Genomic DNA, 26,168 nt, shown 5'->3' on the forward strand with positions numbered 1-26,168 from the left:
CGGCTCAGTCAGTGAAGCACGCAACTCTTGATCTCAGGGTTGTTAAGTTTGAGCCCCACACTGGGTGTAGAAATTGCTTAAGAATAAATTCTTAAAAAAAAAAAAAAGAAATAGGAAAAACTCATAAGTGAGCTGACAGAACTCAGGAAAGATGTAAAAATAAAAGAAAAAAATTATTTCGGAAACAAAGACTAAACTATAAGGAATGATGAGAGCAAAATGCACAACAATTAATGCCTTAAAAATCAAAGTGAAAAGAAGTATGGACTCTGAGAAACAAACTGAGGGTTTTAGAGGGGAGGAGGGTTGGGGGAGCCCGGTGATGGGTATTAAGGAGGGCACATATTGCATGGAGCACTGTGTGTTATATGCAAACAATGAATTATGGAACACTACATCAAAAACTAATGATGTACTGTATGGGGACTAACATAACATAATAAAAAAAAGAGGTAAAATTTTAAAATAAAAAAATAAAGACTGAGATAAAAAGAAATTGGGAAAAAAGATCATTGAAGATAGGCAAAGAAAGTCCAATATACAGATAATAGAAATTCTTGAAGGTGAAAATTAAAGAGAATAGAAAAAATTACTAACATGTATAATTCAAGAAAACATTCCTGAAAAAAACAAAATCATATATATTGAAAAAGCACATTGCTCTTCTGCTTCAGGCCAAGATGGAATAACAGGGAACGGATTTACTCTCCAGTATGAAACAACTTAAAAAAATGGACAAAATGTATGAAATAAGGGCTTCAAGGCACTGGACATCAAGTAATGAAGGGCAGTGATTCCTGAGATATAGAAAACAGTTGAGGTCAGCATTATGATTTTCCCAACTTGCTACCTTGTGATAGTTTCCAGATTGTGGTACAAGAAAGGAAATCTGGCAGGAGGAATCTGGCAGATTCTTCAAGTTGAGAAGACAAAGTTATGAGTCCAGGAAGACCAAAAGAAGCTAGAGTTAGCAAAAAGAAATACTGAGAAAGAACCCAGAGATCTGATGAGGGTCATGTAGGGCATTGAGCAAAATATTGATCAGTGATATCCAAGGCTGGGAAAGAACCACATGAGAGGATTGGAGGAAACAATACCTGATGTTCACACAGGCCTGGGAATAATGCCTGCAAAGAGGAAGGATCCAGACGAGGAGAATAATCAATCAGTAGAAACCAACCCAGAACCAACAGATGTTAGAATTAACATCTATTAATTAATGGACAAGGACATTAAACAACTTTTATAACTATGTTCTATATGTTTTATTTTATTTCTTTTAAGATTTTATTTATTTAATTGACAGAGAGAGACACAGCGAGAGAGGGAACACAAGCAGGGGGAGTGGAAGAGGGAGAAGCAGGCTTCCCGCAGAGCAGGGAGCCCGATGCAGGGCTCCATCCCAGGACCCTGGAATCATGACCTGAGCCAAAGGCAGACACTTAATGACTGAGCCACCCAGGCGCCCCTATGTTCTATATGTTTTAAACTTTAATAGAAACATGGGAAATATGAGAGATCTGATCTGAACTTCTAGAGATAAGAACTACAATGTCTAAGATTAAGAATACAGTGGATGAGATGACTGGCATTGCACACACACACACAACACACACACACACACAAAAGATGAGTTGAACTTGAAAACGTAACTATCTAAATGAAACAGAGAGAAAAAACAATTTTAAAAAGTTAGCAGAGCTAACTTTTTAAGCTCTAAGACAATTTCAATAGGCTAATAGACATGTAAGTGGAGTCTCTGAAGAAGAGGGAGGAGAGAGGGGTTGAAAATTATTTGAAGAAATAATGTCCAAGATTTTTCCAAACTTGATGAAAACTATAAACTCACAGATCCAAGAAGCTCAATGGATCCCAAGTATAAGAAACATGAAGAAAACTCCATGAAGTCACATCAAAATCAAATCGGTCAAGACCACTGATAAAGACAAAACCGTAAAATCAGCCAGAGATAAAGGACACTTAACATACAAAGGAATAAGATAAGGATAACAGATTTCTTTTTGGGAGCAATGCAAGGAAGAAGGTCACATCAATCTAGACTTCTACATCCACCAAAAACATCTTTCCAAAAAAGATGTGAAATAAAGACTTTTTTAGACATAAAAAGCTAAAAGAATTCATCACCAGCAGACCTGCATTGTTAGAAATGTTATAGGACATCTAAGGCAGAATAAAAATGGTACCAGATGGAAATACAGTTCTACACAAAGGAACGAAGAACACCGAAAATGGTAAGTACATGTGTAGAGTGTAAAATTTTTTTATTATTTAAATTTCATCAAAAAATAACTGTCTGTTTAAGCAAAAATAATAGCAATGTATTTTAGGATTTATAATATATGTAAAAGTAAATGAATGGCAACAATAGCATTAAAGTCCAGAAAGGGAGAAAAAGAAGCAAAGCTCTTATAATATACATTAAATGCTATAATGTCATTTGAAGGTAGACTATGATAACTTAAAGGTATAAATTATAAGCCCTAAAGCAACCACTAAGTAATAGTCATAGCTGATAAGTCAACAAAGAAGATAAAATAAAATCATACAAAATATTAAATTAATCCAAAAAGAAGGCAGAAATAGAGAAAAATGGAACAAAATACAGATGACGCGAGTAGAAAACAAATAAAATGATAGATTTAAACCTACTCATATCTATAATCACATTAAATGTAAATGGTCTTAACACCCTCAGTTAAAAGGCAGAGGTTATCAGAATGGATTAAAAAGGCAAATAGGTTAAAAGTAAAAGAATGAAAAAAGATATAATAATAGTAATCATAAGAAAGCTTAACTTCTGTGCATCAAAGGACAAGACCAACAGAGTGAAAAGGCAACCTACATAATAGGAGAAAATATTTGCAAACCATATATCTGATAAGTGGTTAATGTACAGAATATATAAAGACCTCCCACAACTCAATAACAAAAAAAACCCAACCTGATGAAAAATGAGCAAAGAACTTGAATAAACATTTCTCCAAAGAACATATATGAATGGCAAATAAATACGTGAAAAGATGTTCAACATCACTAATCATTAGGGAAATGCAAATCAAAATCCCAATGAGATACTACTACCTTATACCCATTAGGATGGCTACTATCAAACAAACAAACAAAAAACCCCAGGAAAGTAACAAGTGTTGGTGAGGATGTAGAAAAATTGGAACCCTCCCTTGTGCACTGCTGGTGTGAATGTAAAATGGGACAACCACTATGGAAAACAGAATAGTGGCTTCTCAAAAAATAGAACATAGAATTATCATATGATCCAACAATTCCTTTTTCTAGGTATATATTCAAAAGGTCTCAAAGAGATATTTAGACACCCATGTTCAGAGCAGCATTATTTACAATAGCCAAAAGATGGAAGCAACCTAAGTGTCCACTGACAGATGTTTGGATAAACAAAATCTTATACATATAAAGATGACTGGACAAACAAATTTATATACATACAATGGAATATTAGTCAACCTTAAAAAGTAAGGACATTATGACACACTCTATAACATGGATGAACCTTAAAGACATTAAGAAAAGTGAAATAAGCCAGTCACAAGAAGACAAATATTGAATGATTTCTCGTATATGAGGTACCTAGAGCAGTCAAATTAATAGACAGAAAGTAGAATGGTAATTTCCAGGTGGAAGGGGGAAGGAAGAATGGGGAGTTTGTTTAATGGAAATAGATTCAGTTTTGCAAGATGAAAAGAGTTTTGGAGATTAGTTGTACAACAATGGTGCATGTCCTTAATACCACTGAACTGTGTATTAAAAATAATTAATGTGGTAAATTTCATATTATGTATATTTTATCACAATTAAAAATAATAAAAAAGGAAGCTAGAGTTGGTATATTAATATTACACAAAGCAGATTTCAGAGCAAATATGGTATATATTAATATTACACAAAGTAGATTTCAGAGCAAATAATATCACCAGAGAGAAACAAGGCTATCTTATAACATCTAAGTGGTCAATTCATCAGGAGAAAAAAGCATACCATGTACCTGGGAATATTGACCTGCATGACCCATTCCATGATATATCTCTATAAAATCATGAGACTTTAAAGAACAAGAAAAAATATTTCAGGGAATAGAAAACAAGAACGTGTAGCATATAATAGAAAAAAATTAAATTATCATCAGACTTTGATAGTGCCACTTTATGCCAGAAGAAAATAAAGTAACATGTGTAAGATAATCAAGAAAAGAAAATGTGAGCCAAGATTTTGCATTCAGCAAAGCTTACTCTCAGTTGCAAAGGGTACAGACATATTGCTATCAACATGTGACAATTTAGGGAAACTGGTCCCATAGACCTCCCTGAAGGGTCTATAAGAGAACAAACTCTGAACTATCAAAATAACAAGAAAGATGTTTGTAGGGAGCATTAAGTATATACGGTAGTCCTTCTTATCCACAGAGGACATGTTCCAAGACCCCCAGTGACGCCTGAAACTGAGGATGGTACCAAACCCTGTATATGCTATGGTTTTTCCTATTCATACCTATGATAAATTTTAATTTATAAATTAGGCAAGTAGGTGATTAACAACAATAATAAAATAGACCAATTATAACAATACACTGCAATAAAACTTATGTGCATGTGGTCTCTGTCTCAAAATATCTTCTTGTACTGTACTCACCCTTCTTGTGATGACATAAGATGATAAAATACCTACGTGACGAGATGCAGTGAAGGGAATGACGTGGGCATAGTGACCACAGTGTTGGGTTACTACTGACTTGCTGACAATACATCAGAAGAAGGATCGTTTGCTTCCAGACCCAGGTTTACCATGGGTAACCAGAACTGTGGAAAGTGAAACTGCAGATAAAAGGGGATGACTGTGATTACATGTCACCCCAAGACCAAATGAAGGCCAGGCGTGAGCGGAAAGTATTTAATAGCTCTGTGCTCTGACAACGTAGATACAGTACAACTATTTTTTTAGTGGTGGTGGGGGGGGGATGGAGAGATCATATACAGAACATTTCAAAATGTTTTTGGTCATCATAATGATGGTAAGATTGGTATTGTGATTCTGAGGCTGCTGTGTATGAAATATGGGATAAAATAAATAAGTAATTGTGGGATATTCTCATTCTATCATTCCATGTCCTTGAGAATCAGGACTCTTGGCATGAAAGAAAAGAGATACAGATTTAAGAAGTTAATAAAAGCTCTGTAATTCAGTGTTCTCTCTCTCTCTTTCCTCTCCTCCCCCTCGCTTTCTGTATTTGATGGTTTTATGTATGTATATATATATATATATATATATATATATATATATATATATATATAGAGAGAGAGAGAGAGAGAGAGAGAGAGAGAGAGAACTATTTTATATATATTTAACTAATCCTGAGGACAACACCAAATGGCTGCCTAACTCACTAAATGTATCTACCATAAAGTGGTTATGGCTGGTAATAGTGTCAGGTGTTATTTTCCCCATGATTGTCAGTACTTTAACAGGAATGTTCTAGACACTCAATGCCCTTGATCTAAGTAATTGCCTTCTGTGGTGGGCATTCATATTGGTCTGTACGACATTCATTCTCCCTTGTCAACCAAGTGCCAATTTTATGCTAGCATCAAGTGGTTACGTGCGAGGCACATAGGCTGGGATTCTCTCTCCCTCACCCTCCACCTTGCTCTCGCACACACAGTCTCTCTCTCCATGGGCTTTCTTGTATTCACTTCTCCCTGCATGTCTGACTCATTCTTTTCGCCCTGCAGTTCAATTTCATTAATTTTTTCCATGCATATGGCAGAAAATGCCTTTACCAGAGCTTCCAAATTTACATGTGGCATACGGACTAGCTGTTTCTGAACTACAATTCTAGGATCCTCTGGTTCAGTGGCTCAGCTTTGGTTAGGTACATCCCCCTGATCCAATCAGTTGGGTCTAGGAGAGGGCTGTGTAGCACCAATATGACAGGAACTGCTGGAGCCACCCCTGTGAGTGGGTGGGCTGGGTATAGCAGTCAGGGAAGTGCAGGGACAAGGGCAAACACCCCAAGAAGGTGTCCACTATGAGCCTGACTGTAGGTGACCCATTCAGGATTCCCACAGCTATATTCCCAGGGTCATGATCTTATCGAGGCCAGGGCCCAGAAGGGTTGCTGACTAACACAGACACTGCAGAAGGACCTCCACATTTAGGTAGACATGTTGGGTATCATATCCATCAGTGCCACATTCCAAGTCTTTCCAGCTCTGTTTTCTGGGCAGTTGGATTTTATTTTCTGGCATACCCTGAGGTTGGATGGCACCATGTGAGCAGCTCTGGCCCAATAGGCTGTGAGCATTTATGAGAGGCCTTCCAAGATGGTCCTTTCCCTTTGGCGTGAACATTGGCAATGTTTGAGACTGTGGTTGTTCCATCATTTGGATCCTGGCATGGATATTACAGTGCAAAGGACCTGTAGTGGATATGTAATATAAGCAGAAATGAGTCATTGAGATTTGGGGCTGTTTGTTTAGTGCAGCATGCCTAGTTTACTGACAGATACCATGTGAACTGGGCTGGGATCAGCATCATTTCTGGAAAAAAGTCTCTTAAAGTCTCTAATTCATAGTACTAAGTCTGTCACACAGACTCTTCTCCCCTCCTCTGTTCTGAGTCTCCCATGTATTTTTTATCCTTACCTCAGAAGTAAAAGTGCTATTTCTTCGTAGCGATACCACCAAGGAATAACACACTTGAGGGCTTCTTTCTTGCTTGGACGGGGGTGATGCCTTGTGGTGTGCACACATGGACAGTTTGGTCAGGGGAGTTGAGCATTCAATCCAACTCAAAAAGAGCTGTCCTTTATTGAGACTTAGCCTGGTTTTTTAGAAGGACAGGGCCCCAAGCAGGGGATACAGCACAACAAGATAAGGCTCCTGAGGCTCTCCCTCTTCCTGCAAAAGTCACAGAAGAGAGGTTTAGGAGTCTAGAAAGCCAAGCTAAAAGCCATGGGTGCTCCAGCCCACATGCAGATCCCAAATGTGGGAATGCGATGTGATGATTTTATGAAATATAAAAGTCAAATGAATTTTTCATGAAGAAGTTATCTTCCCAAAATGCAATAATGGAAAATTCCTTTCAAGAACTGGTGTTTAGACCTCACAAAAATGCGCAGCAAATTGCATTGTGATTTATTTGTCAATGTTTTTATAGGTTAGGCGTTACTTTCTACCCCACAGCTGGAGTCAATTTTTAATATTTAAAAGTGGAAAGAAAGCAAAACCTAAACACATCCAGAGCTGTCTGTTTTAGATTGAGCTTTTCCCAAACAGTGCTGTGGAGAACTGAACCCTGAGCGTGGTCGGTCAGCAGCCAGCTGGCACTTACTTCCCTGCAACATAGAATTAAAGTATCTGCGACCGGGCAGATTACACAGAAGACCTTCTAAATTGTAGTTGGTGGGTCTGGTGTTTATAACCACTTTCAAATGCATGTAGCCTGTCTGCCCTTTTGACTGAAGAAGGAAAGAGTCTTTCTGCTTTTTATTCTGGGTTCCCCTTCATGCTCAGAGCTCAAGGTGCCGTGAACGTAATTTTCAAGTCCAGTGGTTTCTGGCCCCCTTTGATGGCTGGGTTAGCAGGGATCCCACAAGACAGTCTCCTTGGTGATTTCCAGGACTCCAATCAACTACAGAGAAGCAGCCTGGCCTCTCTAGACTTTTGACTTCTGCGGAGTGTGGGAAACAACTCAGGGCCCATCTTCCTGGGCCTACAGGTGAAAGCACGAGGCTGGCCTCAATACTTACCTGGCAGGGGAGATACCATGACCACTGCAAGAATTCAAATCCCAGAAGAGATCAAGCCTTAAAGCTTAATCCCATTACTCATTCCAGTCTCCAGGCTCAAAAAGGGGCCTCGTGATATCTGGTGACAAAGAATTCACAAAGCAAACCTGGGTCTGGGCTTTTGGGAACAGCACAGCCTGGTGTTCTCAGAAGCACAGCATTCATACCTCAGTGCGTGGCACATCATATTTCAGGCTCAATTGCAGCCCCCATTGTTGGAGCCTTCAGGCTGGCACCGGTTGCTGTTAAGGCTGCCATGTGTATGCTTACCAACAAAGGATTCTGTAACACACAACATCTGGAGTGAGGAAAAACAGCCCTAATTGTGACAGGAGTGATCCCTTTGGGTAAGCGTTGATACCCTTCCGATGGAGGGGGTATTTCTCTTTGCCCTCTCCCTCATGCTCCCTCCTGATCATTCTATAGCCAAGGCCCACAGGAGGAGTTGACCCATTTCCAGATGTGTGCGTTGGTCCAGCTAAATCAGCCAGTGGAGGACTCTTGGGGCTGCTGACGACAGCCCCCAGTCAGGCTTTGAGAAGCACCAACCACTCCACTGACACAAGCTTTGGGTTACAAGGAGCCCCAGCAAACCATGGAAAAGTCAAATGTGGCAGCATTTTAGACTCAGCTTCAGCTACCATGGCCTTTTCCCAGGAACCGTACTCAGGGTCTTCAATAGGATCACCAGCATCAAGAGAACCCTTTCAATAAATCCCCAAATTCACACCATCAGCAAATGAAGGGGCTGGGGAAGAACAACGATTATTACCCGTCACAAAAGGATTTCTCGCCTCGCAAAAGGATTTGCCATGGATTTCCTTTTAAAAGTGCACACCCCAAGAGCACTTATCATACGATTCGATTTAGTGTACAAACCTTCAAGAACACACCCAATGCATAGAGTCTGGTATATGGGCAATTGGAACTAATGTGCAGTGGAGCTGCCCACCAGCAGGGGGAGCTCTTCCCCTGGTTCAGGCAACCCTCAACAGGTCTCCAAATCATCCACCCTTTACCCAATAAAAAACTCACTAGGGCTTACAGTGCGGGGAGTCGCTGTCCAAGAGAACACAGATACCCAGTGGGTCTGTGATTTATCCTGAGGGCAATGGGGAGCCACGGAAAGATTCTCAGAGATCTGTGAAATTGTACTGAATTATCCTGTCTCTTTTGCTCGATATCTCTGACATCTTTGGGGAACACATTTGCAAGAATGGTGTTCCCTGCATTTTCAACTCCTCTTAAAATGCCTTATTGTGATGACCTACGAATCTTTTTCGGGGACCAAGGGCAGGTTCAAGTTTAAGGGTGTTTCTCAGGAAGCGGAAAACTTTGTTTTGTTTTGTTGGGAGCGAGGGGAAAGATAGGTAAGGTTTAGGAGAATTGGAGGGACGTGGAGGCAGAAAGGCTATTGTTTTATGCTCCAGTGGCGCTCCAAACCTTGAAGCAAGCAGCTTGGCACTGAAAATGGTGCTGTCTGAAAGTTAATGGGCAAGACATTCTGAGAAATGGGTTGTGGAGATAAGCATCAGGAGGAAACTGCACTGTTTGAAGTTTGCCTGCATCCAGGAAACCAAGAAAAGCAGAGCCACCCATTAGCTGGACTGCAACGCACACACGCACACGCTCTTGGAATCCAAACACTGTCCAGAGACAAACATCTCACAGAAGCAAATGAAGAATGACTTTTGAGCGGGGGAAAAGAAAAAGAGCTGGGGAAATGGTATTTCCTTCCCGTGCTGGGGAACAGTCACGATATTCTTGGAGAGAGACGTGAGTGAGCTCCGGGGGGCAAGAACTGGGCACCGTCCCTTTATTCCTGCTGAATGTTGATAATAAAAGCAAATGTCTTGACTTCAGAGAGCTCTAAAAGGCCTAGGCACCCAAGGGGAAGTGATGAAAATGAGAAATGAGTGTTGTCTTAAATACTTTATACCAGAATTAGGCCACTGTGATCTCCCTTCAGAATGAGGGCAATGGCTTTCGCACCTCTGGTCTTGATTACCTCTCCAATTTACCCTCCCTAGTGCTGCCAGGAGGATCTCTCTAAATCGGATCCTGCTTAGAATCCTTCAGTGTCTCCCCACTGCCCTCAGGATAAGGGCCCACCTCAGATTTAAGTAATGAGGCCCTCCACACTCTTGTGGAGGTTACCTCTGAATCTCATCTCTTGCCCTTTCAGGAGATCTTGTAGCTCCCTGAACAGGCCATGTTTTCAGTGGCATAGGAAAGGTAAATGGTGCTGGGGCATTGTAATGTACCCTGGTCCTTTCTCCTGACATAGGCTAGAAGTTGTCCAGACTCACATCTCTTAGGGGCCCCCACAGACTGGGCATGTGCTCTCTTCTGTTCCCCTTTGCTCTGCTCCCTATAGTTTCCACTCTCCCTCTGGATCTTTGCACACACCCAGGCTCTCTTTTCACACCTCCCACTTCTGTTTTACCCTTAAAATATTGAATTCAACATTCTTTCATTAGAGAAGCCTTTCCAAGATTCAAAGGGACCCCCGTGATATCTCCCTCCCATGTCACCCTTTGTTTATCCCTGCTGTACCTTTTGCACGCTGTAATTACCTGATGACCTGTCCATTGTCCCCTCTAGACTGTGAGCTCCACGGAAATGCAAGCTTTCCCCTGCTATGTTCCCATGCCTAGGCTGTCATCCTGTAGGAGCTCAAATAATATTTTCTCAGTGAAAACATTCCTTTCCCCCAGACTGTCAAAAGAGTACCTTGGCTTTTTGGGCCAACTTCCTCTGATCAAATAAGATCTATCATTAATGATGCCACAGTTTGGCCTGTGAGTGGTACATCCACCGACAGATGGATCTGACTGCTCTGTTTGTGCTGTAAGGAATATCCCTCCTTCCTCAAGAACTCTCTCTTGCAGGCACTTCCCTTACCTTAATATTTTATTATGTGGCCGTTTTTCAGGGTTATGCGGGCATCATCTCTGCTTCACCGAATGTCAGAGTTGAGTAGTCAAGGCTAGTGGGGGGCATTCCAGCAATTAGAAAGCTTTGTTAACAGGCCATCAGGGCTAAGGCTATGTGGTTACATGCTCTCAACTCTACTTTTATACAAAAGGACCTGTAAGGAACTAGAAATCAGGAATTGCTAAAACATTTTCCAGGACTATCAGAGCATCATGAAAATAAACATTCCATTGACTTTCTTACACCCTGCCCATCCATAGGACCGGAGTTCTGCAGGATAGTGAATCATCAGGTCAACGTGTGATCTCATCACTCTGATAGTCTCCTATTGTCTGACTCCTGGAGCTAGAGAAGCCTGCAGGATACATCCAAGCGGAGTATTAAGTTTCACTAAATACCCCATCTCCAACCCGAGTGGACACCAGAGAGATTTTACATTGACTCTAATGAATGCTCAGCACTGGACGATGCCCTTGGAGGCTGAAGAACTGCTTACTGGGAGTTTAAGGCCCACACATATTGCATCTTAGGCCCTGACTCCTATCGCCAGTGCTAGGGTCAATGACTTCAGCGAGAAGGAGGCAGTGTTTCTTTTTTAAACAAGGCATTATATATATATATATATATACATATATATATGGTAAGAACACAGACTCATGCTCGGCTGCCTGCCACCACTTAGTGATTCGGTGGACCTTGGGAAGAGTCACTTAACTTCTCTGTACCCCAGTGTCCTCATCTGTAGAATGGGGACAGTAACAATATCTGTCTATTGTCTGTCTCAGGGCTGTTGAGAGGAATAAATGAGCTAATGAGGTGCATACAACAGTGCCTAACACAAGGTAAGTATCACAATAAATGTGAGCTATAATTAGGATTATAAGAAGAAGGGTGAACAGACTTTATCTCTTTGGGTTGCCTTAAAGATGCCCACCTCTACTTCCCCTGCTGTACTGACAACATATCTTGTGTCAGTGTTGTACATTTCATCAGGATGTTGGCTGTTTTACCCCTGGCATGCTGGTTGTAGAAGAGATCTAGAAATGAAGTGGTTTTGCTGGTCTGATCAGGCTGGAGTGAGCTGTGGGAAGAGGCTTTCAGAATGTGGCCCTGTGGTTTCAGGACAAGGGAGCCACGGGCGAGGTCTGTTGCTTCTCGGATCAAGCAATAGAGCATTCTGAACTCCAGCCAGTCCCAAGGACTTGGTGATCTCAGCTTGGTCCTTGCTGCCAGCTTGAGTCCTCTGTAAACTGGATCTGGCTTTGCAGATGCCATGCAATCTCCTTAGTGGAGCCAGTTAGGCTGGATTCTGGGTGGCAAAGGTCCTTCTGGGGAGGCTCGTGCAAAAGTGTTCCTTCCCACAGGCTGTTTGAAGGCAGGTTGGCCCAAAAAGAGATGTTCTTAGAAAAGAACAAAGGAGAGTGGTTTGGAAGGAATTCAGAACCCCTTTTAGAGTCGGCAGGCCCCTTGTGGGAGAACACCAAAATGAGCTTGGACGAGGGTACCTCAGTGGGAAGATGGGAGGAGACACACAGGTTTGGGATCTTCATTGGAGCTAGCCCTAACAGGACTTGTGATGGATTGGATGGGGTGGGGGGAGAGAGAAAGGCTTTAAGGCTTTTTCTTAGAGTGACTGAGTGTCTGCACACTTCCTTTCCAGGCTAAGCTCGGCTGGTTGTGGCAGGCCTGCTGGTCCTTCCTCCATCATCTTGCTCATCACACTCCCCTTCCCGGAGGTCAGGACAGTCCCACTGTCCTTTGGAGGAACCAGGGTGATAAGGGGGCACTTGGAAGTACCTTTCCTGGATGAAGTCTGTTTCCATCCAGCAAAATCTCTGGGCATCTAGCTGATTCACCACAAGGGTTGCTGGAATGACATCCATCCCTTCCCAGATGTAGGGCAAAGGCCACTTACAGGAGGGGACCATCAGCCCTTTCTGCCTCCCACAGAGTGTCCTGCGGGGCAGTTTTAGCAACTGGGTTAAAGAGGAAAAAGAGTACGATGCTTCCGCCTGAATTACTATCAGAATCATGGCTAAGCCCAGGCTGTGCCGGAGAGGCTCCTGCCTTCACTTAGCCCCCTCTCTTCCCTGTGTCTGCCCCCTCAGCCAGCACCTCAGCAAACCAAGGATACTCTGAAGGTCTAATTTGCAGAAAATCCTTTTGGATCTGAAAAGAGTTAGCGATCTGTTTCTAGAAAGCTCCTACATAATTCCCCCCACCTCTCTCTCTCACTCTCTCTCTCTCTCACACACACACATGCACACACACACACAAACACACACATTTTATTTACAGTCTGGGAAAGACCCATACATTCTGAATATATACTCCACCCTCCTCACAAATTACTGTAAAATTCTAAAAACCTACACATGCTTGTAAATAGATCACCCTTAAATGGAGCAGGATCTCTGAATATCCCATGAGTCATGCAGCTAAAATGTCCCCCAGGGAGCCTGAGTTGGCAGCACACATTTTCCTATAAAAAATTGACTTCAGAGCTTTCCATGGCACCCAGCTCTATGCCAGGAAGAGCCCATCTGTGTTTAGCCGGGAAGCTATCAGTCAGGAAACGTGTGAGACCAGATGTTATGCCCCTCACCTGGTGGAAAGGCTCCCCCAGGAAGTCACTTAGAACAATGAGGACAGAGTCATGCTGCCCGAGTAGAAAGAGCAGGAGACAAGGAACGGGGGCTCGGGTTCCGGTAGAGGCTCTGTCCTCACTGTGTTCCCCTAGGAAATGTGCTTCCCTTCACTGGGCCTTTGTCACCTTATATCTGAAAGGAAAGAGATGGACCAGATTAAATTAAACAGTGTCCAAGCTGGATATGTGCTGTGGGAATGAAAAATATTTTTAAAAACCCAAATTCAGCTTCAGTCCTCAAAGAGCATAGAGTCTTGTGGATGGATAACTATGGCACTTCATGGTTAGGACTTGGGGCCCCCAAGAAGGCTGAGAGCCACGCTTTCACATTTAAGAGACTGATATTCTGTGTCTCCCTGACTAGAGCAGCCTACGGATGGGGTGAATGGAAGTCTTAACCCCACAGAAATGTCACAACCAAGACAGGAGCTCACCACTGGCCACTGCTAAACCATGGAGCCTCTAAATTCACCCACCCCACCAGATACTAGGAAAGTGCTGATGGGGACAGGAAAGGAGTACAGAAAAGCTCAGATGGGGCCCTGGCCTGAGCTGTCCCCCATTGCTCCTCTCTGTGTCTCAGGCAAGCCAAGCAGACCTTAGCAGAGGAGCTGGAAGTGGAGAGAAATCTCCTTAATGAGTTGGTGGGTGTCACTTTGTCTGCTGAAGGGCTACTGAGGAAGGCAGCCAGCCTGGGTTCTGGAAGGTATCTCTAGCCCATCTGGAGCCTGGTTAGTAGGATAAGCACTGTTTTCCATGGGGCCCCAGGCAGCCTCAGGCTGAAGGGTGCTCTTGGTGATTCCTACCTGCTGGCGCTGGGTCTCACACAAGGCCCTTCTCCCTCCTACTCACCTGCTTCTTCCACATCTGCACAACTCAGCAACCATGGCTATCTACTAATTCCCACTTGGAGGAAACAGATGGGGCTTGATAGCCACTGACCGCCAAAACTCCTTCTGGGCCCACCTTGAAGCCTCTGCACCCCCACTTCTGTCCCTCACCCTGGGCCTAGTGAGGTCTGCCAGCCTCTTTTCCCAGAGGTGAAGCAAGAGCCCTATTCCTTTTTCCTCTCTGGTTTCTACTTCCTTAACCTGCCTCTCTCCAAAGGCAGCAGGCCCAGGTCTCTTTTTTCTATTTTTCCAAGCTAAAATGTGTGACTATCACTCATTAACTCCATGACTGGGATTTTTCTAGCTCTTAGGCTGGTTAGTTACCATTTGCTCGCACCCCCAAGCCGGCTCTTCCTTACTCTGAGCCTCAGGGGACTGACCCCCCCCAAGTGGACTACATCTCCCAGAATCCCTTGTAATTGGTTCCGATGGGGTTTAGCCAATGGGAGGCACCCGGAAGAGGTTGGAGGCTGGGAGGAAAGATCGGTCAGGGTATTTCTCACCTGTTCCCTGTGCTGTCTCTGCGTTGGTCCAGTCTCTGGCTTTTGTTGAGTCCTTCCCTGACTCAGGTTTCCACCAGGCAGACCCTACGGGGTAGTTTCAGTTTTCACTGGGATACAGTCACACTGTTCCTTCTCTTTCCCCGCCCCCCAGCCCTGGGGTGGTAATGACTTCCCACACTGCTGATCTCTGGGTGCCTCAACATTCCTGTGTGTTCCCATAACCCTGCCCACGCTTCTGTAATAGTCTCAGAGCCTTCTGGGGATAAATTCTGTTTCCTGTTGTGACCGTACTGACGCAATAGTCCTTCAGTTTTAACTTCAGAGCTTGACTCACTGCACTTTTAAAATTATATAATTTTTCCACCAAGATCACTAGAATGGATGCTTTGCTTTTAACATTACGCCTACTAGAAGTTCTAGAAGAACTCTATAGACAGGTTGAATTCCTTGATAAAGCCAGGAGCCCTGGGAAGAAGAGACACTCAGAGATAAGATAAAGAGGTCCACCAGGAAGTTTCTCCCATGACTGATTGGACTCCTGACCCTTACTCCTTGATGAAAAGAAGTGAGGGAGAGTGATGCCAGATCTGCTTATTTTTAAGGAAAAAAACAAAACAAAACAGAACCCTGAAAGAATTATGTGCCTGCCACCCAAAATGAACAAAAGCTTACTTTTTAAAAAATTTACTTCAGATCTTTTTAAAAGATTTACTTACTTATTTTTAGAGGGGGGAGGGGCAGAGGGGAGAGAGAGAATCCAGAGCAGACTCCCAGTTGAGCCTGACTCAGGGCTCGATTTCAAAGCCCTGAGATCACGACCTGAGCCAAAATCAAGAGTCTGTGGCTTAACTAACTGAGCCACCCAGGCACCCCACTTCAGATCTTTTTTAAAAGAATTGAAACATTACAGAGTTAAAATACCCTATGCCCTCACACCAGACCTGTTCCCCTCCTTTCCTTCCCAAAGTCATCAGTGATGAATTCTGTGTGTCCCCTGTCCTTCTCTTTACATTTTCACTATACATTCAGGTATTGATAAACAGTATATAACCTTGTTCCATGCTTTTAAACTTGTATGAAAACTGGTATCATAGTCTGCATATATTCTGCAACTTGCTTTTATCTCTCAACGTTGTGTTGTCTAGATCTGGCTTTACTGCTACATATAGATGGGATCCATGCATTCTGGTTGCTGTGTAATATTCCATCATATGGATGCTTCATCATTTACTCATTTTATCCAAATTCTCACTGGTGGGCCTTTTGTGGTTTCAGGGTTTTTTTGGTTTCTATAGGCAGTGTTTATAAAACAAGTACAAGAGTTTCTCTAGGATACATTCCAGAAGTGGGTGTTCGTCCAGTGCAGTTGGGTATGCGTATTTGCAATTTTATTAGAGTTTGCCAAAATTGTTCTCCAAAATGATTTTACCTACCTGGTGAATTCTCCTGTTTCCTTGCATTTTTATCAATACTTGGTATTGTCATAATTTTTCATTTTTTACCAAGCTAAAAACATGATATTGAGTTTTGTTGTGTAGATTGAATATCCCTGTTTATTGGTGAGGCCCAGACGTCTTTTCCCATGTATGTTGGATATTCAGGGTTCTCCTGTAAATTGTTGGTTTAAAGTCTTTACTCATTTTGTTATTGTTGGGCTTAAAATTGACTTAAAGAATTTTTTTTAATTGACTTAAAGAATTTATGTATTTCAAATATCAATTTTTTATGACTTGCCTTTTAACTTTTTTTCAGAAGTTTTAAAATTTGACATTTCCCTTTTTGATTTCTGATTCTCATGTCTTGTAAAATAAACCCTTCCCTACCTCCCCATCGTAAAAACATTCCCTCAAGCTTTTAGGTCTTTAAACCATCTGGAGTTTATTTTTGGGTGTGGTGTGAGGTAGGAGCCTAATGTAATTTTTTTCCACATAGGAAGCCAGTTGTCCCAACATATTTATTGAATGTCTCATAATTTCTCCACTAATTTATAATGCTTCCTCTATCATAAACTAAAGTCCAAATTATGTTTGATCTATTTCTGAGTTTTCTGTTCTGTTTTATTGATAGATTTATCTATCCATGTTCAACCCCCTCTCATTCACTTCTGTTGAAATGTTAGACAAAACATAGGCCTTTTACCTCCAGTGCCCATCTCCAACATCTCCCTCCTCAATTTCATCCTGCACTCATCTATTAGATCTCTTTCCAAGAATCATCATCACCTAATTTATTTAGCGCCTACTGGGTGCTAGGCACTAACTAGGGTGCTAACTACATATGTATTTTCCGTTAATCCTCATGGCCCTATAAGGCAATCTATGTTTGCCAATCAGGACACTGAGGCTCAGAACTTGAGAAACTTGCCAATGTCACACAGCCAGTAAAAGACAAAGCTGTGGCTGGAATCCATGTTTATTTGTCCTCAAAAGTGTTGACGGCCCTCCATTTCCGTTTCTAACCTTCAAGACATCTGTAATTGGGTCCCCATCTGATCTCAGAATCCTTCCATCTGTAAAATGGGGATAATAATCCTCCCTTGAGGGGTTGTCATAAGGATCATGTGAGATTATAATTGTGAAAGCACATAGCACAATGCCTAGCACATAATAGGTACTCAATAAACATCAGCTAAATTTGAACAAAAAGTAGGCGGCAGTTGCCAAAGTTTAAAGAAAAAAAAAAAGAAAGTTTACTCCATCCCATTAACCCTGCTTTAGAATAATCCTGGGCGGGGGGTGGGAGGGAGATGTTGGGCAAGAGTGGGTGGGAGTGAGCAAGTAGGGGTAGAAGACTTTGGATAGCTCCCCCTTCCACTCTGCTTCCTCTGGCTAGGAACTCCCACGAGCAACAGGAAAACTGACAAGGGAAAGCTGACAAGGATGGTAAACCCTTAGAAATCTTATTTACTCCTGCTGAACCTCAGGGCTGAGGCTCAACAACTGCTCCGTAGCTCCGGACTTACACAGCCAACTTGGCTATTGAATGGCTGCCGTGACCCAGGTGTCATATCTCCAGACACTTAGAGCTGGAGTGGGGCATCTTCCGCCCTCTCCGGGCTGCCTGGGTTCGGACCAGGGCCAGCCATCCCTTCATGATTCCCATGGCAACAGGCCAACTGTAAACCTCCATCAGAGGAAGCAGGTGAAATGAGACAGCCTTTCCGGGCAGCTCTCAGACTAATGGGAACCACATTGGCAAAGGAAGCTGATTGACTTGAAACATCCAGCACTAGTATGCAGGCTCCCTTTCATGCTGGAAGATTATGGTCACTTGTAATTTTTCTTGCTAATTGAAGTTTTTGTAGGAAAAGCAAACACATATAGACACATGTATGTGTGTATTTCCATGCTGATTCTATTTCAGAAGCAGTGGGCTGTACACTTTTGTTATCGGCTTTCTTTGACTCCATCCCCTCACATCTGCGCTGTGTCATGACGGCTCCAGCTATGGCCCCAGGACACTCCACAGGGGTCAGAATAACAGGAAAACAACAGTGGGGAGGACCATGCCCTCTCTCCCTTGTTTAACTTGGAAATCCTGCCTGAGTCTTACAAGACTCAATATGTTGGGCCCTAAAAGGGGTGAAAATTACCTCAGGTTACTGAGAGAGAAACCCAAAAGGGCAACAGCCTATTTTCCTTTGCTGGTGGTCTGGCTTGGGGTGTTGAGGCAACAACTTATTGCCATGGCTTCCTCTGAATGTGACGGATTTGGAAAGAGCTGGACTTTTTCCTTAAGCGATCCCTATTGTTCCCCTAAATCAAGTAAGGACCCTGAGCCCCTCATAACCTTTTTACACGGTTGAGAGGAAAGAGGAGCACTCAGTATGTGTTTAAAATTGCAAGGTTTGAGGGACAAGCTGTCCAATAGAGGGGGACAAAGGCCCCCCCATCCCTGATATGTTGACATGGTAGCACTCAGGTTTCCACCCTGTATCTGCTGTCACACACACCCACACACACTCTCAAACACACGGCGGTGTTTCTATGCACACCACACTCGCATGGATGTAACCAAGGCTAGGCCAGTTCCAGGGAGTGGAATACCCACTTCTGCATTCATGAAAGTACAACAGAAATACAAGTGAGTGCCAGTAATGTATTTGAAAAACAATTCACTCACAAAGACCATTCTTGATTGTTCATAACAGATTAATTGTGATGCACTTCAATCCTGATGATGCCACCTCAGAGGCAGGAGATCTGATTCCGACTTCTGGTATCAGACCCTCAGTGACCTTGGATAAGAGTACTTCTCTGAATGCTGGTTTCCTCATCTGTAAAAGTGTGAGGTTGGACTGGTGGCCTCCAAGGACATTGACAGCACTAACATTCTCTAGGTCAAACTTCTTTTGTGCTTTGTGTCACTAGGCATGCCTAAGGTCCCTGGAAATCAGGACATACCAGAATTTCCAGGCCTCTGATCGTTCTTGCTGGGCCCTGTAACCCTTTCCCCAATGAAGTTTCTGCCTAGTTCCTGCCACCTGAGATTAACCAACATGCCCCTGGTCTCCCCATCCCTTCCCCTAAAATTCTGCCCTCAGGAAAGGACATGATAATTGTGTGTACATTGGGTATCAATTACTAAAGGAGGAGGAGTTGCCTTTGGGAAGAAGAATTAAGCTTTGAACCAAAGAAGTGAAGCCCTAATTGTGAAATTTTAGCTGGAGAGTTGAAGAGATGTTTGAGAGGGAGGAGCCTAACTATGCAGAGGCTTATCCTATTGCCAATGCCTACAATTCCACCATTAATAAGTGAGTCCTTTTGCTGAAACTATTGAGGGTTATCTTCCACAAAAGAAATGCATTCAAATTTAGGGGCACCCGGGTGGTTCAGTCAGTTAAGCGGCTGCCTTCAGCTCAAGTCATGATCCCAGGGTCCTGGGATCGAGTCCTGCATCAGGCTCCCTCCTAGGCAGGGAGCCTGCTTCTCCCTCTCCCTCTGCCTGCCTCTCTGCCTACTTGTGCTCTCTCTCCATCTCTCTGTCAAATAAAAAAATAAAACCTTAAAAAAAAAAAAGAAATGTATTCCAATTGAGAAGTCATTCAGACCTTGGTGGAAAGGAGTTTTATTCAGATCTTTTTCTCAGTGCCTTTTTAAATAAAGGGATGGACATGGGGCAGGATGCTAAGGGACTTAGCAACTGAGGGATGTGAGAGGAATGAACTGAAGGGGAAAAAAACCAAAGGGCAGGCTTGGGACCCCAGAAAATAAACTTCAAGAGCCACACAATTTTGGTGAGGGCCTGTTCTGTCCTGGGAACTCCCTGCAGGGAGGTGGAGGGGCCCAGTGAAGGAATCAGAAGTAATTCCAGACCTCTTAGAGCATCACAGGCCTTAGAGATAAAACAAAAGAGGCTGTGTTGAGTCACTCCATAGAGACGGGATGTACCCCCACCCAAAACTTGGTTCAGATGTTGAGATGGATGACACCACACATGCGCCAAGGGGGTATTAAAAAGGTTATTACTCACATAAAGAAGGCTTCTAGGGAGAGCAGGGCAGGCTCCCAAGAAGATCTGAAAAAGGTTTGGATCTTATGGTGGTTAGGGGGTGGGGCTGGAGTGAGGGCTCCTGCCGGCAAGAGCTTGTGGAGCTCGAACTTCCCACTGATGCTAAAGGAACATGCACCTGTGCACCTGGCCCTTTTATCAGCTTGCCCCAGCGTGGAACAGAAGGGGAAAGAGGGTGATGGCGCTTGAAAACTGTCAGCTGTCAAAAATCAAAAATGGGATTCTGATTTTTTACAGACCAGGAAGAGGCAATAGATCCTCTTTGTTTCCATGGCCTATGAAGACCTTCCCTAATACCACTAGCTCTCGGGAGCCCTGGGTCTCCCGGGTCTTCAAGTGTTGGGCAGGGACCAGACTCACGTCAGCATTCTCAGGTTATTGGACCAGGAACTTTACGCCTGTTAAAATATGTTCTGAGACCACAGACTGCCTGGCCTACAGTGTGTCACTGTCTTTAAAGTCACACTTTAAAGAACACTGGCTTTAACACTCACCCCAAGCTTCAGAGTCTTATATAATGAAATGACTGGGTCCTTTCATCAAAACTGGCTTGTTTTGTGCCTGAGAAACTGAACCATGCTAAAGAGAATAGGATGGAGCTTACTATGTTTTTACTCGGTTGTGTGATCTTAAGAATTGATCTTGGGGCACCCGGGTAGCTCAGTCGGTTAAGTACCCTCCTCTTGATTTCGGCTCAGGTCATGATCTCAGGGTCATAAGATCAGCTCCATGCTCAGTGCAGAGTCTGGGAGTCTGCTTAAGATTCTCTCCCTTTCCCTCTGCTCCTCCCCCCACCTTGCGCAGACCCTGTGTACCCTCCACACCTTCTCCCTCAGCTCCTCTCCCCACTGCATGCACTTAGACACTCCCCCTCTCTCTCTCTCAAAAAAAAAAAAAAAGAAAAAAGAAAGAAAGAAAGAAAAGAAAAGAAAAGAAAAAAAAAAGAAATGATCTTATAATTTGTTGTAGTCCCAGACCCAGCACAAAGCTGGATATACAGTAGGTGGCCAATAAACATTTGTTGAATTGAACTAGTGAAGTGATAACTGGTATATCCATTCTTCTGATCCCATCTACTAAGGACAGGTATAGGAAGGAAACGAACCCTCCACTCAACACTTACTATGTACATACACTTCTCTGTGCATTATACCATTTCATTGTCACTACAACTCTGAGTAAGTATTGAAGGTCTTTTTTTTTTTTTTAGATTTTTATTTATTTATTTTAGAGAGAGAGAGAGCTCAAGCGGAGGGAGCGGCAGAAAGAGAAGGAGAGAGAGAATCTCACACAGACTCCACACTGAGCGTGGAGCCCAATGCGGGTCTTGATCTCATGACCTTGAGATCATGACCTGAGCCGAAATCAAGAGTCGGACACTCAGCCGACTGAGCCACCCAGGAGCCCCTTAAAGGCCCCATTTGACAGATGAGGGAAAGAGAGGCTCCAGGAGGTGAAATAATACTCTTACAACTAAACAACTAGTGAGTGATGGGGGTCACCCTTTCCCTCGAAAGCCCACGTTCTTTCTAGGCCAGCAGACCATGGTGCAGTGGGAGGCAGGGCAAGAGCAGAGGGGAGCCACCAGGCAGGAATGTCATTCTATTATTTTCTTCAGATGTTTAACTCTCCTCAACAAAAACATTTCCCAGATGTTTCCAGGACCTGGCAAGTCTTCAGTCGCAAAGTGAGGGATGATCCCACACCTGCAGGAGAACGGAACTATATAGCCTGACCTCTCTGGATTATGCTTTTTAAGTTGTCCAAGGGCCACCTGGAAGAACCCTTGTCTCAGCTGCAATGAAGGCTCATAGGAAATACTTACTCTGAGGCAATATGTTTACCCCACCCAAGTTGTAGGTCATGGCCAGTGTTATGGATTGAATTGTGTCCTCCCAAAAGGCACGTTGAAGTTCTAATGCCCAGTGCCTGTGAACGTGACCTTATTTGGAAATAGGGTCCTTGCCAATGGAATCAAGTTAAGATGGGGGTGGGCCCTTAATCCAATGTGACCCGTGTCCTTGTAAGGGAGGGCAATATGGACAAGGACACCAACAAAGGGGAGAACACCGTGTGAAGACAGAGCAGAGACAGGAATGATGCAGCTGCAAGTCAAGGAACACCGAGGACTGCCAGCTAGCATCAGACACTCGGAAGCAGCAAGGGAGGATTCTACCTCATCTCAGTGAGAGCATGGCCCTGCTGACTCCTTGACTTCAGACTTCTGCCTAAAAGAATCATCAGAGGGTAAATGTTCGATGTTTTAAACGCAATCTGTGCTCCTTTGTTACAGCCCTAGGAAACTAATACAGAAGGTCTTCTGGGCAGCCTCCGAGTTCCAGAGCCTGGCGTCTCAGCCATCAGTTGGGTAGGCTCCCAGATCCTTCAGGCAAGGCTCCACAGCCCTGCCGGCACCTCCCCCATCCTGTGAGACAAGACAGACCTCAGCATGTGGACACCCATCTCCCAGATGGGCTTTTTATTCAACTCTTAGCTCAGAACATCCTTCACAAATCTGAGCAATCCAATTTCCTGTTAATGTAAGCACCAATATCTTTGCTATAATTATGTACTCCCCACCACCCAGTGTAGGCAGAGGGTCTAGGACATTCCCTCTGCTCTAGGTCTGGAAAACAGAGGTGCTTGAGAATGTGTGTGGCACACAGAGAAGAGGAAGAGCATGAAAATGAGAAGAAAGATTTCAGATTCAAAGAGTCCAAATTCCAGCTCTGCTCCCCACCAGCTAGATGACTTTGGGAAAGCCCCTTGGTCTCAAAGCCTTGGTGTCCTCATCTACAATACGAGAAAGATAACACCCACACCATGGGGTTATTATGACGATTAAATGAGATAATATGCATGAAGTGCCCAACATAGAGAGTAACCAAAAATATTATTATGATTACTCTTATCATCGTTGCTGTTATTATTTCATCTTTATGTCCCTGAAATGGAACCGGCCACACCATGAATTACAGCATTATATGAGGGGAGAGACAGAGAGTCAGAAATGAATTGTCTGCCCAGCTCCTATTCCTATTTCCTGAGAATGGCCCTTCCCACCATAGTTGGAGCTACAGAAATGGCAGGTGTTATTATTACTTTTATATTACTGCTGTTTGTGTGGTCATGTGTCTGAACCAGATCCATGCCATTAACAGCCAGGGTCAAAGTCCCAGGCACCTGTGGTAAATTGCTCCCAATCTTTACTCCCTCGGAATAGGATTATATATCTATACCCTTTATTATGCAAGATGCACTTCCTCCCACTGTGAATAGAGTACACTTTCTGCATGACTGTTTTGGCCAGTGGGTCCTTGGCAGATACGACATCAACAGAGGCTCCTGGTCTCGCTTCTTCTCTTGCATTCTTGATATCTACTGAACACTTTGTATGAGTTGGGCACTACTCTTTATTATCTTATTGAATTGTCACAACTCTGTAAGGTGGATACTATTTTCATGCCGATTTTCACAGATAAGAAAACTGAGGCCAAGAGAGGTTAAGTACCTTGCTAATTGTTATAGCATTATGTCCTCACAGTGAACACAGGCAGTCGGCATTCTTGACCATTACACTCCACCGTGCCACCTCATAGCCTGAAAAGGTTGGTAGAAATTCCTGTCTAAAGACACAAAATGGTAATAGCTGCATTTTTTTTTGAACACCAGCAATGTGCCAGGTACCACGGCTTCTGTTTTATATATCTTGTCCCTCCAGCCCTATAACCACCCCATGGATTTTATAAATGAGAAAACTGAATCTCAGAAACCCTAAGCTGTGTGTCAAAGTCACACAGCTAGAAAGTACCAGAGCTAGAATTTGACCTCGGATCTTGAATATCTGACTCTGAAACCTATACTCTTTCTTTCTTCTCACTCTACCACACTGTGTCATCTCTTTGCATATTACTAAGTTATGGGGGCCTCTGTTTCTCTAGATCTCAAATGGAATAATCAGTCCAGCATTGAGAATCAAGAATTTAGATCCTCCACCCACATTGGAGGAGTGTGCTGAGAACAGCGGAGATCGTGTCTAGGTTTGATCAAGAGTTCCTGTTAAGCAAAAATTTGTGTTATTTTTCAAATATCCGGTAATTCTGGGGAGTGTGATGAAGGAAACGTATTACAAGTTTTAGCAAGAGAGGAAGGTTGAGGATCAGCGAAGGTCAAACACTGGAATTAAAAAGCGTCTGGGAAAAGTGTGTTGGGGAGATACGGGTTGTCTGGTATGATCAACTGTGGGGCAGGTGTTAGGGGACCGAGGTAGCCTGGCCATGGGAATGGTCAATTTGTCTAGGTCAGGGGTCCAGACACTAGCCTCTGGTCTCTGGTGGCTTTGTAGAGCAGACAGCCAGGGCCCAGGATTTGGATGGGAGCGCCTACATTCCCTTCCAACTCACACTAAATGAAGCCATTTATGCAACAAATATTTACCAGATAAGCCAGGCAGTCTGAGACAATAGCAGTTTGAATCTGAGCATTTATTACTGGCAGTAACTTAGGCTTGGCACATTGCAGCAGGCCTGTGTGTACCATGTACCTGGCTGAACACTTCAGTAAATAGACCTCCCTGCCCCTGGTGTGCAGTCAGTCCTAGAGAACAAATCCTTCTTCCTCAAGGATTTTGCATGCTAGACCAAATCCAAGGCTGCAACAAAAGCTTCTTCCAGAATTTAGGAGCCAAAGAGTTGTTCTCTACAGCTGGTGTGGGGAGAGCCGCAGGATATATTATTAAGTAAAATAAATACTATGTAAACTGTCACTTTTGTGAGAAAGTAAAGGAAAATGAAGGTAATATTCATGTTTGTTTATATATACATAAAGAAACTCTGGAAGGATGCATACGCAACTAATAAGAGTGGATATCTTTGGAAGAGGGTGTGGGCAGGAATAGGGTAAATGGAAGGGCGGGAGGAAGACTTCATTTCATACTTTTTTACTTTTTATTTTGAAAATTACTATATAATAAAAATGACCCTTTTTTGAGACTTTTAAAAAAATAGAGTTTGATGGACATTGGGGAGGGTATGTGTTGTGGTGAGCGCTGTGTATTGTGTAAGACTGACGAACCACAGACCTGTACCCCTGAAACAAATAATACATTATATGTTAATAAAAAAATAGAGTTCTATCAATTTTAACACATGTATGGATTCATATAATACCACCATAATTGGGATACTAAACAATTCCATAACCACAAAATACTATGCTATTCCTTTAATGCCACTGCCTCCCACTAACTTTAAAAACCCGTGGCAATCGCTCATTTATTCTCCATCTTAATAATCTTGTCTTTTCAAGAGTATCATGTGAATGTAATTGTGTAGCGTGTAACCTTTTGAGGCTGCTTTTCTTCCCCACTCAGCATAATATCTTTGGGACTCATCCAAATTGTTGCATGGATCAAAAGTGCATTCCTTTGTATGTATGGATGCAACACAGATTCACCCCCCTCTTCACCCATCTAAGGACATTTGGCTTGTTTCCAGCACAGGGCAATTATAAATAGACCTGCTGTAAATATGTGTGTACAGGTTTCTGTGTAGACATACATTTTCATTTCTTTAGGGTAGATATGCCGGTGTGTGATTATTGGGTCATAGGGATATATTTCACTTGATGAAAAACTGAAACATCTTTCACTGGGGCTGGACCATTTTGCACTCCTGCCGGCAATGTATGAGAGTTTTAGTTGCCCCATAGCCTCATCAGCAGCTAACTGGTGCTGTTGTGAACGTGGGTGTACAAACATCTCTTCAAGACCCTATTTCCAGTTCTTTGAGGTATCTATTCAGATGTGGAATTTCTGGATCACATGGTATTTCTATTTTTAATTT

General features: G+C 43.2%; 1 long non-coding RNA gene across 1 annotated transcript in view; it reads right to left on the minus strand.

Moving 5' to 3' along the window:
* Positions 1–14,904, minus strand: part of LOC141372750 (uncharacterized) — a 28,107-nt gene extending 13,203 nt beyond the window's left edge. Inside the window, exons 1-2 of the long non-coding RNA XR_012378151.1 lie at positions 14,815–14,904; positions 6,693–6,947 (exon numbers count right to left, since the gene is read on the minus strand). This is a non-coding gene — a long non-coding RNA (uncharacterized lncRNA). The remainder of the gene's footprint in view (positions 1–6,692; positions 6,948–14,814) is intronic.
* Between the last annotated feature and the right edge of the window lie 11,264 nt (positions 14,905–26,168).

Source organism: Callorhinus ursinus, unplaced genomic scaffold (assembly GCF_003265705.2).
Source record: "Callorhinus ursinus isolate GAN/ISIS: 27379988/994484 unplaced genomic scaffold, GSC_fseal_2.0 scaffold5, whole genome shotgun sequence".
NCBI classification, from domain to species: Eukaryota; Metazoa; Chordata; class Mammalia; order Carnivora; family Otariidae; genus Callorhinus; species Callorhinus ursinus.